General features: G+C 45.6%; 1 protein-coding gene across 1 annotated transcript in view; it reads right to left on the bottom strand.

Moving 5' to 3' along the window:
• The window catches only part of brinp2 (bone morphogenetic protein/retinoic acid inducible neural-specific 2), a 93972-nt gene that overhangs the window by 8155 nt on the left and 72231 nt on the right, over window positions 1–13586 (bottom strand). The gene's annotated exons all lie outside the window — the stretch shown is intronic.

Below are 13586 nucleotides of genomic sequence, written 5' to 3'. Positions count from 1 at the left end.
TTTGAGATCATCCACGGTGCGGTGGAAGCAATCCCAGGGGAGCCGCCCCACGCTGTGTAGGGCGTCTGTCTCCATCGTCTGTCTCACCCCGCACGACCTGCCTGCTGTCACGGGTGAGTGACAAGAGTGTAGAGACATCGGGCAGGCACGCAGGGGCGGGGCAGGGGCGGGGCAGGGGCGGGGTTCACGTAACGAGCTGCTACACACCAGATCAGAGGGAAACGTGCAGACGCCACTTATGAGGCTGCTGAAGATGGGAGGAGCTTCCAGAAAACCCTGGCAACAGGCGCACGGCAACCCGGCTTGGGTGTGTAATGTTTGGCAGAAGCCTGTTGGGCAGTTTCCTGCGGTGTAGCGCCGAGCGGCGGACACCTGTGTCCATTTGGGAGAACACGAGACACCGTGCCAGAAATCATCCAGCAGGCAGGAACCGGCAAACCTCAGGCACGTTCTCACATTCAAATGAGCCCGTTACTCCTGGCAACTGGCTTTCAGCTCGTACTGGCATTCCTCCAAACTGAAGGTGTTTTCACAGATGTGGACGGTGAGAAATGTCGACCTCTCAGAGACTCAATCAGCTCAGCCGAACCAGTTCAACCAGTATAACCAGTTTAACCACAGCTCCATTCCCAGCTGTGCTCTATCTATCTCTGCCTCTCTCCGAGTCACTACGGCAGAATTGTGCATTTCTAAGTATGATCTTTGTCACATTACTGATAAGGAGGGCTTTGTGCTGTTGCTATCATCATCATTAAAGTCAGAGACAGTGCATTGTGTCCTTTTCCACGTGATTCATTCTGATGTAAATATCACCCAAGAATCATGGGAGAAATTACACCAATATGTAATAGAATGTCTCTCCTCTCTCTCTCTCTCTTTCTCTCCCTTTGTCTGTCTCTCTCCTCTGTTTCTCTCTCTCTCCCTGTTAGTTACATATCCTTTTTCTCCACTGGTCTCTCTCTCTCCCGCTGTGTTGTCCTGCCGGGAGACGGAGCCTCGTTAGTATTTGTGACACACTTAAGCAAGCAGCACTGTCTAATCTCAGTCTCCTGCTCGCATGACCTCGTGATCAGGTTCATGGACAACTGAAGCCTTTCAAACGTGTCAGACAGAGGGACGGAGCTATTGTCCATCCTGGACACAACACATTCTCGTCTGTCCAAGTAGATCAGTGTCTCAAATAATGGTAATTGTGATTGAAACGTGGTTGTACGATGACCTGTGTGACAAGCACCGTGTATTCCTTAGCCAATGTGACCTCTACAGTTTCAACACTGCCATCCACAGTACCAGTGCAGAAGAGGAGAATCGAAGATGTTCTCCAACTCTTCCACCTCCTCACCATTGGCTCGTGGGTGTTTAAAGGTCTAGTTTAGCAAACACTCAAAACATCCACAATTTCTTCCAATGTGATAATCACACAAGACCAGGCTGCTCTTCAGAGCAAAGCAGTGGAAGCCATTTAGCCCGGTCAATATCTTAATAATAAATATCCGCTCAAAGAACCTGCATCAATGCCTGTTGATTAATGTCACACAGACATATGAGTGTGGTTTAGGGCACAGAATTAATTACTGCAATGTGTGAAAAAAACGAACAACCACACAATATACTTTCATGCTGGACATTGTTTTTAAAGGAGGAACTGCACAGATCAGCTCAGCATTTTGGAGATGTAAAAATAGTTCCTGCAAATGAACAGTGGAAACACACCAGACTCATCCTGAATGTGCGTTGGGCTAGTTATTCATTCATATACTGCTGAAACATAACGTTTAAAAGCTTACAAGACCACGCGCGGGTTAAATTCACTAATACACACTTCCTCAGACATCTGTGTGGCCCATGGAGAGATTCACAATGAGGTGTTCAGAAGAGGCGGTAATCTGTTTTATCGTGTTACAACGTCAGTTGTTGGATCTCTTACTGCTGTCTTCACTGGATACAGACATGTATGAGACCACGGTGGGGCTCTGTAACTGTAACTGTATCTGTAACTGTAACTGTATATGTATCTGTAACTGTAACTTGTTCGTGCAGTTCTACACTGTCCACGGGTCACTGGTCATTCTTCAGTCCATCCTTATGTAAACCCCTCTCATTCGCTAATGGCTCCGATCCCTCTTGCTGAACCCAGCAGAAAGGCTGCTGCTACCCAACGATGTAGTTCCACAGCACGGGCTAACGTCAGAACCCAACCTAAATGGGTTTTCCAGCGAACAGGTAGAACGGACGGACGAGCTGCCCTGCTCCTGCGCGGGGGAGGTGGAGGGTCAGAGGTCAGCTCCCCCCACACGTGGACTATGAGGCTGTGCAGATGGAGACGCCATGAACGACAGATACAAAATGCACAAATAAATAAATAAAACCCAAATGTAATACAGCCTTGGAAAACAATTCTGCACTAGAAACCCACTTGAATAGAAGTACAATCTAGCAAATAGACAGACCTCTAAAAGCAAAACACTCTCACCAAGGACACACAACTGTGAAAGCACAATAGCAGAGGTCAGAAACACAGTCAGAGGAAACTTCAAAGCCTCAGGAAGAGCATCAGCAAGTCGGTCAAACACGGCATGAGGAACACGCAGGTTTGGGAACGCACGTCAGCCATTTTCTCCCAAGACAAACACTCAGATAGTTCTACTATATTCCCTGTGTATTTCTTCATCCATTGAAGCGTACATCTTGTGTTTCTGTGACAATACTGTGCTGGCCATCCTACTGAGCGCGGCCTGCTTTAGAGAGACCATGTACCTGGATATTTATACGAGAGAGACATATGCCAATATTTAAAACCAGAAACTCAACAACTTCAAGTTCTCACACCAAGTTGCAACCTAAAATAAACAAACAACTAACAAAGAAATAAACAAAAACAATATATAAGGCATTCAGCTTCAAATTGCCTATTATATTGTGGCCTTATACTTTTTCAGCTGATGCAAATAGGATTCTCAAACTCATTATACCTGTAATGAACTGCTTTGCATCTAAATAGAGGTGAGGCGTAATTATCGCCTCCACACGAGTGGGGGGGCTGAAGCTGTGTGCGGTTGAAGGTCTCCGTCCCAGCATAACCACTGCACGCTTTTCTGTCAAGAAAAATGAAAACCCATTCGGTGTGTCGAGATCTTAATCAGGGTCGAGAACGCACAGGAGCGCAAGGATGTGAACACAGAGGCTGGTGGCCTTCATCGTAGTGTTTTTGTTCTACACAAATCAGGGCACCTGTATAATACAATTTTAAAAGGTGGTTCTTCTCTTCACGGGAGGCCAGAGACTAGAACATCCTATCAACACCCTGCAGGACGCGTGAGCTCTAAGCTCCCGGCCTTCGTATGTCTTTAATATTTGTAAGCGGAGTTGGGGTTTGATGCTGCAGGAGCTTCTGTGCTCCCCGAGGAGGCGCATTAATCACACACTGGTAGGAGGAGTTATGAGTTATGAGGCGTCTGGCAAAGCCGAGCGCTGACAGCGCCACGATTAGGTGCTTCCCTGCTGGGCCCAGGCGGGGTGAAGGATCGTCTCTCCGTTAATCAAGCGTCCAAGCGGGCGCGAGCTTCCCAGACATCTGAGGCCGCGTGCTACCAGAATGTGGACGCGATGCTCAACAGTGTGCAGCACAGTAGCTGCTGTTTGTAGCTGGTAACTAGAGGGGGACTGTTTGAGTTTGACCCGAACATGGATCTTCATGGGTCAGACGTACCATCCACCCATCACAGGAGAATATTCATGGGTCAAAGACGTACCATCCACCCATCACAGGAGAACCTTCATGGGTCAAAGACATAACGAACCATCCACCCATCACAGGAGAATCTTCATGGGTCAAAGACGTACCATCCACCCATCACAGGAGATTCGTCACCTTCACAGTGAACTGTGACTTATGTTTGATTCAGTATTAACTTCAGGGGAAAAAAAAGGCTCCAGTCAACCGACGAGAAATTACTTTGCCATTATGTGGTTAATCACCCTCCCTACCTAATCCAAAACAAACAGAATGGAAATGCTACATCTCTTTCTTATTTTTTGGGTTGTAACCTGCTGCAGAAACGTATCATCCTTCTGAAGCCGCACGCTGCTACACCAGGAGTGAGAATGTACAGGCCTCGCATTCTTAATGAAAGACCATATTTATTCCCCCACCACCGCTTGACTGTCACCCCACCTCCAAAACAACCCTTAAAACACACTTCGCTCTCTGTGGCGGTAGCGTCAAAGCCGGGCCGTAAACACCGCTCGTCGTCGTGCTCCGTGACCTGATCGCTTCTTAAAGCTCTCGGGCGCCTCCTCCTGGCAGGGCAGTGGCGTCAGGACGTTATCCTGCACAAACCTGATGACGGGGTCGATCCCCACTAACACAGAGCCCTGGCGTGTTGGACCACAGACATAAAACGCAGCTTTTCCACCAGCTGGGCCTGCACCATAAACCATTGGCAGAATGCATCGTATATTCAAGCGTAAATTCAAAGGGACTTGGGTGACTTATGACCTTGGTTATGACCGTAGGCATTGTGATAAACAAAAAATCGAAAAATAAAAGTGAATAAATAAATGTGATTAGTCAAGATTTACTTTTGTGACCACAGTTTTATCGATTGTTATGGTAAAGTCAGCCTCATCCCATTAAATGTAGTCATACCTCTTTATTGCGGTCATTAAAAGGGTTTATGCGCTGGGTCCTGAGCGTCGGCTCAATTTTCGTCATTTATTTTTTGAAGCATGCACTGTCACATCGTGCCATGGACATTCATGCTCCTGGAGAAATGATGCTTACTGAAGTCACTGTGAGGTATTAGATTACCAGCCATTATGGTGATGCATGTTTGGTTAATGGTCCATTACAGGCGACGTATTGGGAAGCTATGGCATGGGGTTTAAGTGTGCTGGGAGCTGAACACAAGTGTGCCAGCTCGATGAATGAGACTCGTATTACCTGACACCTGCACAGGTGGGTATCTGGCAGGGTACGTGCAGTTATGAGTCAACCCCAAATGGACCAGGCTGTCACAGGAGTCATTGTTCACATCTTTTAAAAAAAGAAAGACTCACATCTTTAAAGAAGGATTCCCGCTAAGACAAAAGGAGCTTTATGGAAAGTAATGTTTGCATGTAGTGAAGGCAGAAATGAGTTTTTCTTCTGCTGGGAACCTGTAGTTATGAGTACGTAAGGAGCGAGGGGTCTGTAAATGACAGAAGCTTCTGCTGGGAGAGCGGGCGACTGTGATGGATGTCACGCCCCCCTCTCCATCACTCATGCGTCGGCTCTTTCTGCCTCCGACAGCTCCCACCGTTCCAGAGAACCCCGGCCTGATGTGTCCCACCTCCACCCTGATGTTCGCTCCACCGTGCATTCGGGAGAACAGACTTACATCATTTCAATGCCCTTTTACTTTGGCTTTCACTCAAGGGCTACGCTTGATTCACCAACTGACAGGAAAACACAGCTTTTACCCACACAAATGCAAACTTTTATATGGAATTTTATAACTTATGATAACTGAATGAGGAAATTCATCTGGATCAGCTCAGCAGTAATGTCTCTCACCAATCGCATGGAAGTCGAACAAATCCAGAAATCCTAAAGCAGGTTGAGATATCATAAGAGCTTCAGGTGGCCTGGGGACTAGTTTAGTTTAACTCCTGCACACTTCTGTTTCACCACATGCTGCTAATGCCTGACTCAGTAAATGCTTTGACCTTTTAAAGAGGTTTAAAGAATTCAATCAAGAAAACTTCCAGCAGCTATTTCCGAGTACCTATCAGGCAAGAAATGTGATTCAGGGCATAACACCATGTACCGAGTAACAAACATGTCCCAGAAGTAAAAAAGGATACAGAAGCTGAATTATCTGAGAGTTTAAACCCACTTAGACCCACTTTAACCCACTTTAAACCCTAATTAGTCCAACAGCAGCAGGGATGATGTCAGAGGCTGGGAGGGGAATGATGCTGACCCTGATGACATATCGTCCTACACTTCACCATACAGCTGTTTTGTTTGTCTCTCTCTCCGCTGTGATCTTTGGAAAGCAGACAACTATCACACTGATTTGTCCCTTGCTGCATCGTCTGGTCATGATTGCTCTTGGGAGACGGCAGAATGAGAGACTGCTGATGGGGAGAGCTCCAAAGTATTCTCGCTGTCACGCGCAAACGTGCCCTGGGTTATTTTATGTTAGCGTTCCCAGATTCTGAAATCATAGCCAGAGATTGTTTGATCCAGCTTAGCTTTGGAAGTGCTTAGTGAAGATTCTAAAAGTAAAGGCGACAGAACGCAGATGGCCTGTGTGAACAGGTGTGAGGTTTACACTGTTTTCTTTACATGAAGGGGACCAACTGTTTAAGGGTATAAATAGCTAGAACTTAATGAAGGTAACTAAACTTGATTTAAAAGAGAAAAGATTTGTTTGAAATGGCATGATTAGAAAGTTTGTAATTTGTGAGTTAGTCATTTAACTTTTTCTGTTTATAGTTGTGTACGCACAAAATCAACAAATTGCTATTTAGCGGTGTTATAAATTTCTTTCATAAACTATATTTTACAAACAAAATAATTCACAAATCTCCAACTTTACCTCCAATAAGGCACGACTGCTAACCATCACCACACTGCTAACCATCACCACACGCTACCCACCACCACACGCTAACCACCACCACACTGCTAACCATCACCACACGCTAACCACCACCACAGTTCTGCATTAGCATTTTCATTTTGAGTTCCATTTCTGTGAGGGGCACCACATATCCTCAACAATCACAGTTCTGTTTATCTCACATATCCTCAACACTCACACAGTTCTGTTTATCTCACATATCCTCAACAATCACAGTTCTGTTTATCTCACATATCCTCAACACTCACACAGTTCTGTTTATCTCACATATTCTCAACACTCACAGTTCTGTTTATCTCACATATTCTCAACACTCACAGTTCTGTTTATCTCACATATTCTCAACACTCACAGTTCTGTTTATCTCACATATCCTCAACACTCACAGTTATGTTTATCTCACATATCCTCAACACTCACAGTTATGTTTATCTCACATATTCTCAACACTCACACAGTTCTGTTTATCTCACATATATATTCTCAACACTCACACAGTTCTGTTTATCTCACATATCCTCAACACTCACAGTTCTGTTTATCTCATATATCCTCAACACTCAGTTATGTTTATCTCACATATCCTCAACACTCACACAGTTCTGTTTATCTCACATATCCTCAACACTCACAGTTCAGTTTATCTCACATATCCTCAACACTCACAGTTCTGTTTATCTCACATATTCTCAACACTCACAGTTCTGTTTATCTCACATATCCTCAACACTCACACAGTTCTGTTTATCTCACATATCCTCAACACTCACAGTTCTGTTTATCTCACATATCCTCAACACTCACACAGTTCTGTTTATCTCAAGGATCCACTGGTCTACTGACTCACATTAGAAGAGTTAGTGTCCACTCGATCACAGCAGACAAGTCAAGGTTGCTCAGAAAACAATTTCACATTCAAATTATCCAAATTATTGAAAATCTGGAAACTAATTAAGCTCAATCTGTTTGTTGGTCTTTTGTTTTGTGCAAATGCAAATTTATATTTTATTACTCAGGCAGAATATATAATCCAGCAGTCCAGTGTGACATTAGAGTCCCTCCTGTGTGACAGTAATACTCCAGCAGTTTGCTATGTCTGGAGCTCAGGAGAAGTTCTAGGCTTTCTCCAAGAAAAGAGAGCGCTTGTAGCCCCAGGTGACAGGAACCATCAGCGTCTTTGGGACGTTTTGGTGCAGTAAATTCTCTACTGCGGACGTGGGGTAGGAGGAATCCAGGATGTAGCTGGTGTATCCCTCTGAGATGTTCAAGCCAGCTTCATCTCAGGATGCAATCTGGCTGATAACATAAAAACAGATCCACAGCATACAGTACAGTTAGCTCACACTGTACTGTATGCTGCTAAACACAAACAGGGCTGTAAGCACTGTGTGAAGCTACACTGTTGACCTTTTAATCTGCACCTGCCGCCTCACTACACTACTGGGTGTTCCCTGGTTCATGTTTACGTCTACCATTTAGAGAGTAAACAATGATTTATAGACTGTAACGCCTCAAAACTGGAGGAAGGACACAAGTGCGAAACAGAGTTTGTTTTATTGGACTTCTAGAAACGCAGCTGTGCCAGTTCGAACTGCATGAGATCGACGCGGCATGTTTACCTCACTCACACGATACAGAGCCCAGGCTGCTAAAGTCACTAACACGAAAACGCTATAACCAAATGAACCTGAAACATGGACACTTACTAATACACACAAACACGACGCACATATACAACCGTTTACAGAATGGGAAATCGACTGAACGAAAACCCAAAAGAGCAAAGAACGTCAAACATAGAAACAAGTTGCCAAACTAGCTAGAAGACCAAGAATCTCAGAAATACGAACACCGTGGAAAAACGCTAAACACAGTAACACAAACAACAGATCCAAAAGGGAAACCAGAAAACTTAAAAACGTGAATACAACAACACAAATCTCAGTGACTACGTGAAATACAAACACCTGTAGACTTACAGGGAAGACCTGGACACAAGGGGAATATAAACCTAGCTAATCAAGGAAAAACCCAGGAGCAGCCCAACATTACTCACTAGGGGTGGGGCGAAGAACAGAGGGCGTGTCAATCATAAGGAACAATTAAGGAAATCAAAATAAGGCCGAATCTAGAAACCCACGGAAGCATGACATGTTGGGGGGGAGAATTGATAGACAGTGATTTATGGACAGTGATTTATGAACTGTGTGCACTTTGTCTAGGGTTCTGTGCTGATGGCCTGCATTGTATAGATGTGTAAATATGTGTAGTGCACCAGTGTGGTGTTAATGATGTTAATGAATGTATTGTGTAAATATGTAAATATGTGTCAGAATGTGTGGCGATAATGAGCATATTGTGCAAATGTGTAAATACTGTATGTAATGTGAGTGTGTCAGAATGTGTAGTGTTAATGTGTTTATTACTGTAAAAAAAATGTACATATCTATATAATATATAAAACATTGGTGTGTGTGTATATATATATGGAAATATATATGGAAAAAATTGCTATATATATATATATATATATATATATATATATATATATATATATATATATATATATATATAGATAGCAATTTTTTCCAAGCTGACCCCATTGGTTCCAGAGATGTTTCTTGAAGGGAAACTCTATACTTTGAAATCGTATCTTGAGACACACAGTCACGGCACCTGATCTTGGTGTGAAGTTTCACTTAATATTTCGAGTTGAAATATGTAGCCTTTGCTCGCCGAGATAAAAACAGCACCTGAATCAATGCGGCAAGAGATAAATGTGAGGCTGTCTGTGTGGTGTGCTGTCCGCCACACACACCTCTGTCCACCACACACACCTCTTTGTCTGTTCACAGACGTTTCTCTTTATTTCACACACACTGAGTCAGGGTAAGAACTCTTTTCACAGTCATGGTTGGCCACTATTTATTTTCTCCCTGGATAAATTTTCTGTATTTGTCGTGTGCATAGTGACTCATGACCTCGGCGCTTCTGTTGGCTTGGCCGAGGCGACCTTTGACCCTCTCCTTCGCAGTATTATTGGGTGTGTGGATATTGCTGAAGCCCTGCTCCGCCCGTGCAGGGTGGAGGCACCGCCTGCTCCATCAGAACCTCCTCTTCCACCACCGGAGGCTACAGAAGGAGCAGGTGGCGTTGCCATGGTGCGCTCAGCCTCACTGTTGGCCCACTGGTTGATGAGCTCGTGTTACAAAATTCATCACAGAGTTCCAGGTCCGATCGATCCGGCCGAGGTGTTGAGGAGCTCCAGCTCACCGAGAATAGCCATGAGACGAGAGGAACCGCCATCTTAAAGCACTAGGGCTCCGTGTTTGGCTGCGTTTGGCTACGTGTTTGGCTGATCCGTCATCTTTTGACACAGGTGAAGCAGAAACACCTGATCTGAATGATGGCGGTACGACATGAAAACTCTCAGACCCTAACGACAAGATCAACTTTTGTGCACAACAAATATTTGACAATATTCTTTAGCATTATGTAATAATGATGATTATAATAGAACAGTAAGATATAGATGTGCACACCAGGCTGTGCCCTTTATAAGTGACTAGTCTGAGCCAAGTGGCTTCCGATTGTCATTTAGGTGAGAGCGGTTTTTCAAAGTGCTACTTTCACAACTCCACGTACAATACACCTGCACGCAGATCTAATCCCCACCACCCTGCCACCTCAGCGTGGAACGTTCCAGAAATAGAAAGCTTAGCAGAACGGAAGGGCTGTGCTAATGAGACCGGGGCTTCAGAGAAGCTCTAGTGCTCTCCCTGCGTTAGTACCAGCATCAGAAGTAGGAGGCGTCCGCGTTGGTCTGGTGGTCAGGTGGGTTGTTTTGCTTGTCAGGAGAGCAACACTGAGGTCCTTCATGTTCTGCTGTAGTTCCTTGTCTTCTTCTCAGCATGTGTAGTCACAAGACAGACATATATATGGCATATATTATATACTGTATATATGTGTGTGTGTGAGTGACTCTGCACAACGCTGCCTCCTGAACTGAAGGCTGCCTAACTCCTGCTCACGTTAGCAGACGCCGAGCCGATCCACGGTGCTCTGCGTGGGCGAGAGGAGACGGGCGTGGACGCGTCAAACTGCCAGAGCTTCACCAGCAGGAGGGCAGAGCTGGACTATCTATAGCGCTGGGCACCGGCCAGCCTCTCCCCACCGTCTGTGAGGCTCAGGAGGGCCGCTGCTCTCTTCCTCTCTGGCCCCTGCGCCCATCTGCACGCCGGCCCCACGCACGCCTCCTCTCACTCAACACACCACCATCAGAGGTAACGCCAGCTGTTTGGCGCTCAGGAAGAGCGTTTCAGAGGGGCCGAGGTCTCCGTGCTGGTGAGGTGTGCGCTGTGTGTCGTGCTTCTTAAAGGGTAATCAATGCACGGCCATCGGTCTCCGTAGCCTGAGGAATGACCGCCATCATCATGGTGTGTTGATAACAGCTATATTTATATATCGCTGACACCTGGCAAGACAGAAGCTTATCCAATAGGGTGCTGCTGAGGATCATTCCCTGGCCAGTAAGGACGATGAGAGGTCTTCTCTGTCCAATGAGAGATCTTCTCTGTATAATGAGAGGTCTTCTCTGTCCAATGAGAGGTTCCCTCTGTCCAACGAAAAGTCTTCTCTGTCCAATGAGAAGTCTTCACTGTCCAATGAGAGGTTCTCTTTGTCCAATGAGAAGTCTTTTCTGTATAATGAGAGGTTCTCTCTGTCCAATGAGAGGTCTTCTCTGTCCAATCAGAAGTCTTCACTGTCCAATGAGAGGTCTTCTCTGTCCAATGAGAAGTCTTTTTCTGTAGAGCCAGCTGTGCAGCTGCCTGACATGCAAATCACAGTTTAATTACTGAGAACAATAATCAGCTATTATAATCATCTATTTCTGACTGTTGGCTGGACATATGTGTAGGCGTGGCCAGATATGAGCTGGAGAGGTCCAGCGGTCCTGCATGTCTGGGCACCGTCGGGACTGGGAGGCGTTGTGGACGAAGGACCTGAGCTCGATTCCAGACTGGGAGATGACAGAGCACTCTGGCTGCATGTCACCCGCCCTGCTCGGGCTCTGTGGGGTATGCAGAGGGATTCAGAGATCACTACCCACAAAAGAACACCTGTCCAGAGTGGGCACCATGGAGGAGACTGTGAGGACACGGGACACCTTCCCACGCCAGGTTCAGTCTACCCACCAACCGCCCTGTAAGAGTAGAAGTGAACCTGCTGTAGAGGTTATTTCTGCACCAGAACCGCAAACATGTTCCAGGATGTCCTTCAAAGTCCGTGTGAGGATGGCACGCACGCTGGCGTCCACTCTTTGTCAGCAGGGGGCAGCGATGGTCAGCGAGCCACTGGAGAACGTGCACATGGCTGCCAGCACCAGAGAAAGAGGAAGCGCGGAAGTCCTGCACATATGCAGCGAGGCAACTGTAACGAAAACCCTTCACTCCACACAGAAGAAAGCAGAACCCCATGAGATGAGCTCATGAAGGACGGCCTTCAGGGCATCTGGGCTCTGGAGGAGAAACGTGTTGTGTGGTGTAACCAGATAAAAGGACTGTTCTGAAAACATGATGTCCAGCTCGGCAGGACCACTGCAGGACATGATGTGCTGGCCCAGGATGAACAGAGGTGTGCTTTTACAGAGCACACAGACCCATTACACCATCGAGGTGGAATGAGGAAATAAACAACCTTGAAAGACATAACAGACAGAAAGACAATTCACTGAGTATGAGAGAGAGAAAGAGAGAGTGAGAGAAAGAGAGAGAGAGAGAGAACAGAAACAGGAATGTGATAAAGAGCTTATATGTGTCTAAAATAAAGACGATATATGGAAAGAATATGATTTACCTCTTAATATACTGGTTCCCCTTCTTTCTGTTTTGCGCTCATTTCAAGCTCGTGTTCCTTTAACTCTTTTCATGTTATCATTCTGATGATGCTGAAAATGTATTCGTGTTTTTCGAACGATGCAAGGTGTTACTGCGTTCCTGCGGCGAGGAACGAAACCGTAGACTAAACGCCCCACGAACTCCGAGAGACGAGCAACAAAGCATGTGAATCCAGGAAGGGTGCTTTAATAATTCATCTCCAAATTACTACACACTGGTGCTGACAGACGCTGGCCTGTCTGAGCAGGCAGAGTTAAGATGAACTGGTGCCTTTAGGGGGGTGACCAGGGTGTCTGCAGGAATTATGGAGGACAGCGATCAGATCTGAGATCAGTGCAGTTTGGTCTAGATCATGATGAGCTCATGCTGAATCAACAAATCCATTTTGCTGGCCTGTGTAACCCAGAGTGAGCAGCTGAGGACATTTTCACCAGTTTGAAATTTGGGACATCCGTTTAGGGCTTGTGTGTGTATGACTTGTGGACAAGCAGTGTCCTCTAGAGTGTTCTAGAACCTTGTGTGTCTGCTCCTGAGGTGGACAAGCAGTGTCCTGTAGAGTGCTCTAGAACCTGCACAGGACAATGGATGACTAGCATGCTGGTGTTTTGGTGTCCTGGTATTTTGTGCTGTATAAGAAAATGAAGGTGATCAAATGGGCGGGGCATTCAAGTCAGATGGCCCTGTGTTATGTCGGGGCAGGTTATTCAAATCAGCTGTCACTGTGCAGTGATAGGTCAGGACATTAAAATCAAATGGCTCTGTGTAATAATGGGGAGGAGATTAAATCAGATGACACTATGAATCGTCCAGTGAATCATTTGATTTGCATATGGACCCCCAGGAACGAGACCTTATTACCATTTTTAAATGACACTTTAACAGTGCAAGTGACTTTACTGCACTAAACAAGGACAGACAGTCACAACTAACCTGCCTTCCAATAATCTTCCCTTATTAGACCGCATCTGCTCACCACATTTTCTCATCATTTTTTTACTGTTGTCCATTACTCTAGATGGCTGTTTCATTACCTATAGATTACACTTTTGTCATCTCTCCT

This window comes from Brachyhypopomus gauderio, chromosome 14 (genome assembly GCF_052324685.1).
Source record: "Brachyhypopomus gauderio isolate BG-103 chromosome 14, BGAUD_0.2, whole genome shotgun sequence".
NCBI classification, from domain to species: Eukaryota; Metazoa; Chordata; class Actinopteri; order Gymnotiformes; family Hypopomidae; genus Brachyhypopomus; species Brachyhypopomus gauderio.
Note: the sequence above shows the minus strand (reverse complement) of the source record. Positions and strands in the feature narration are given on the sequence as shown.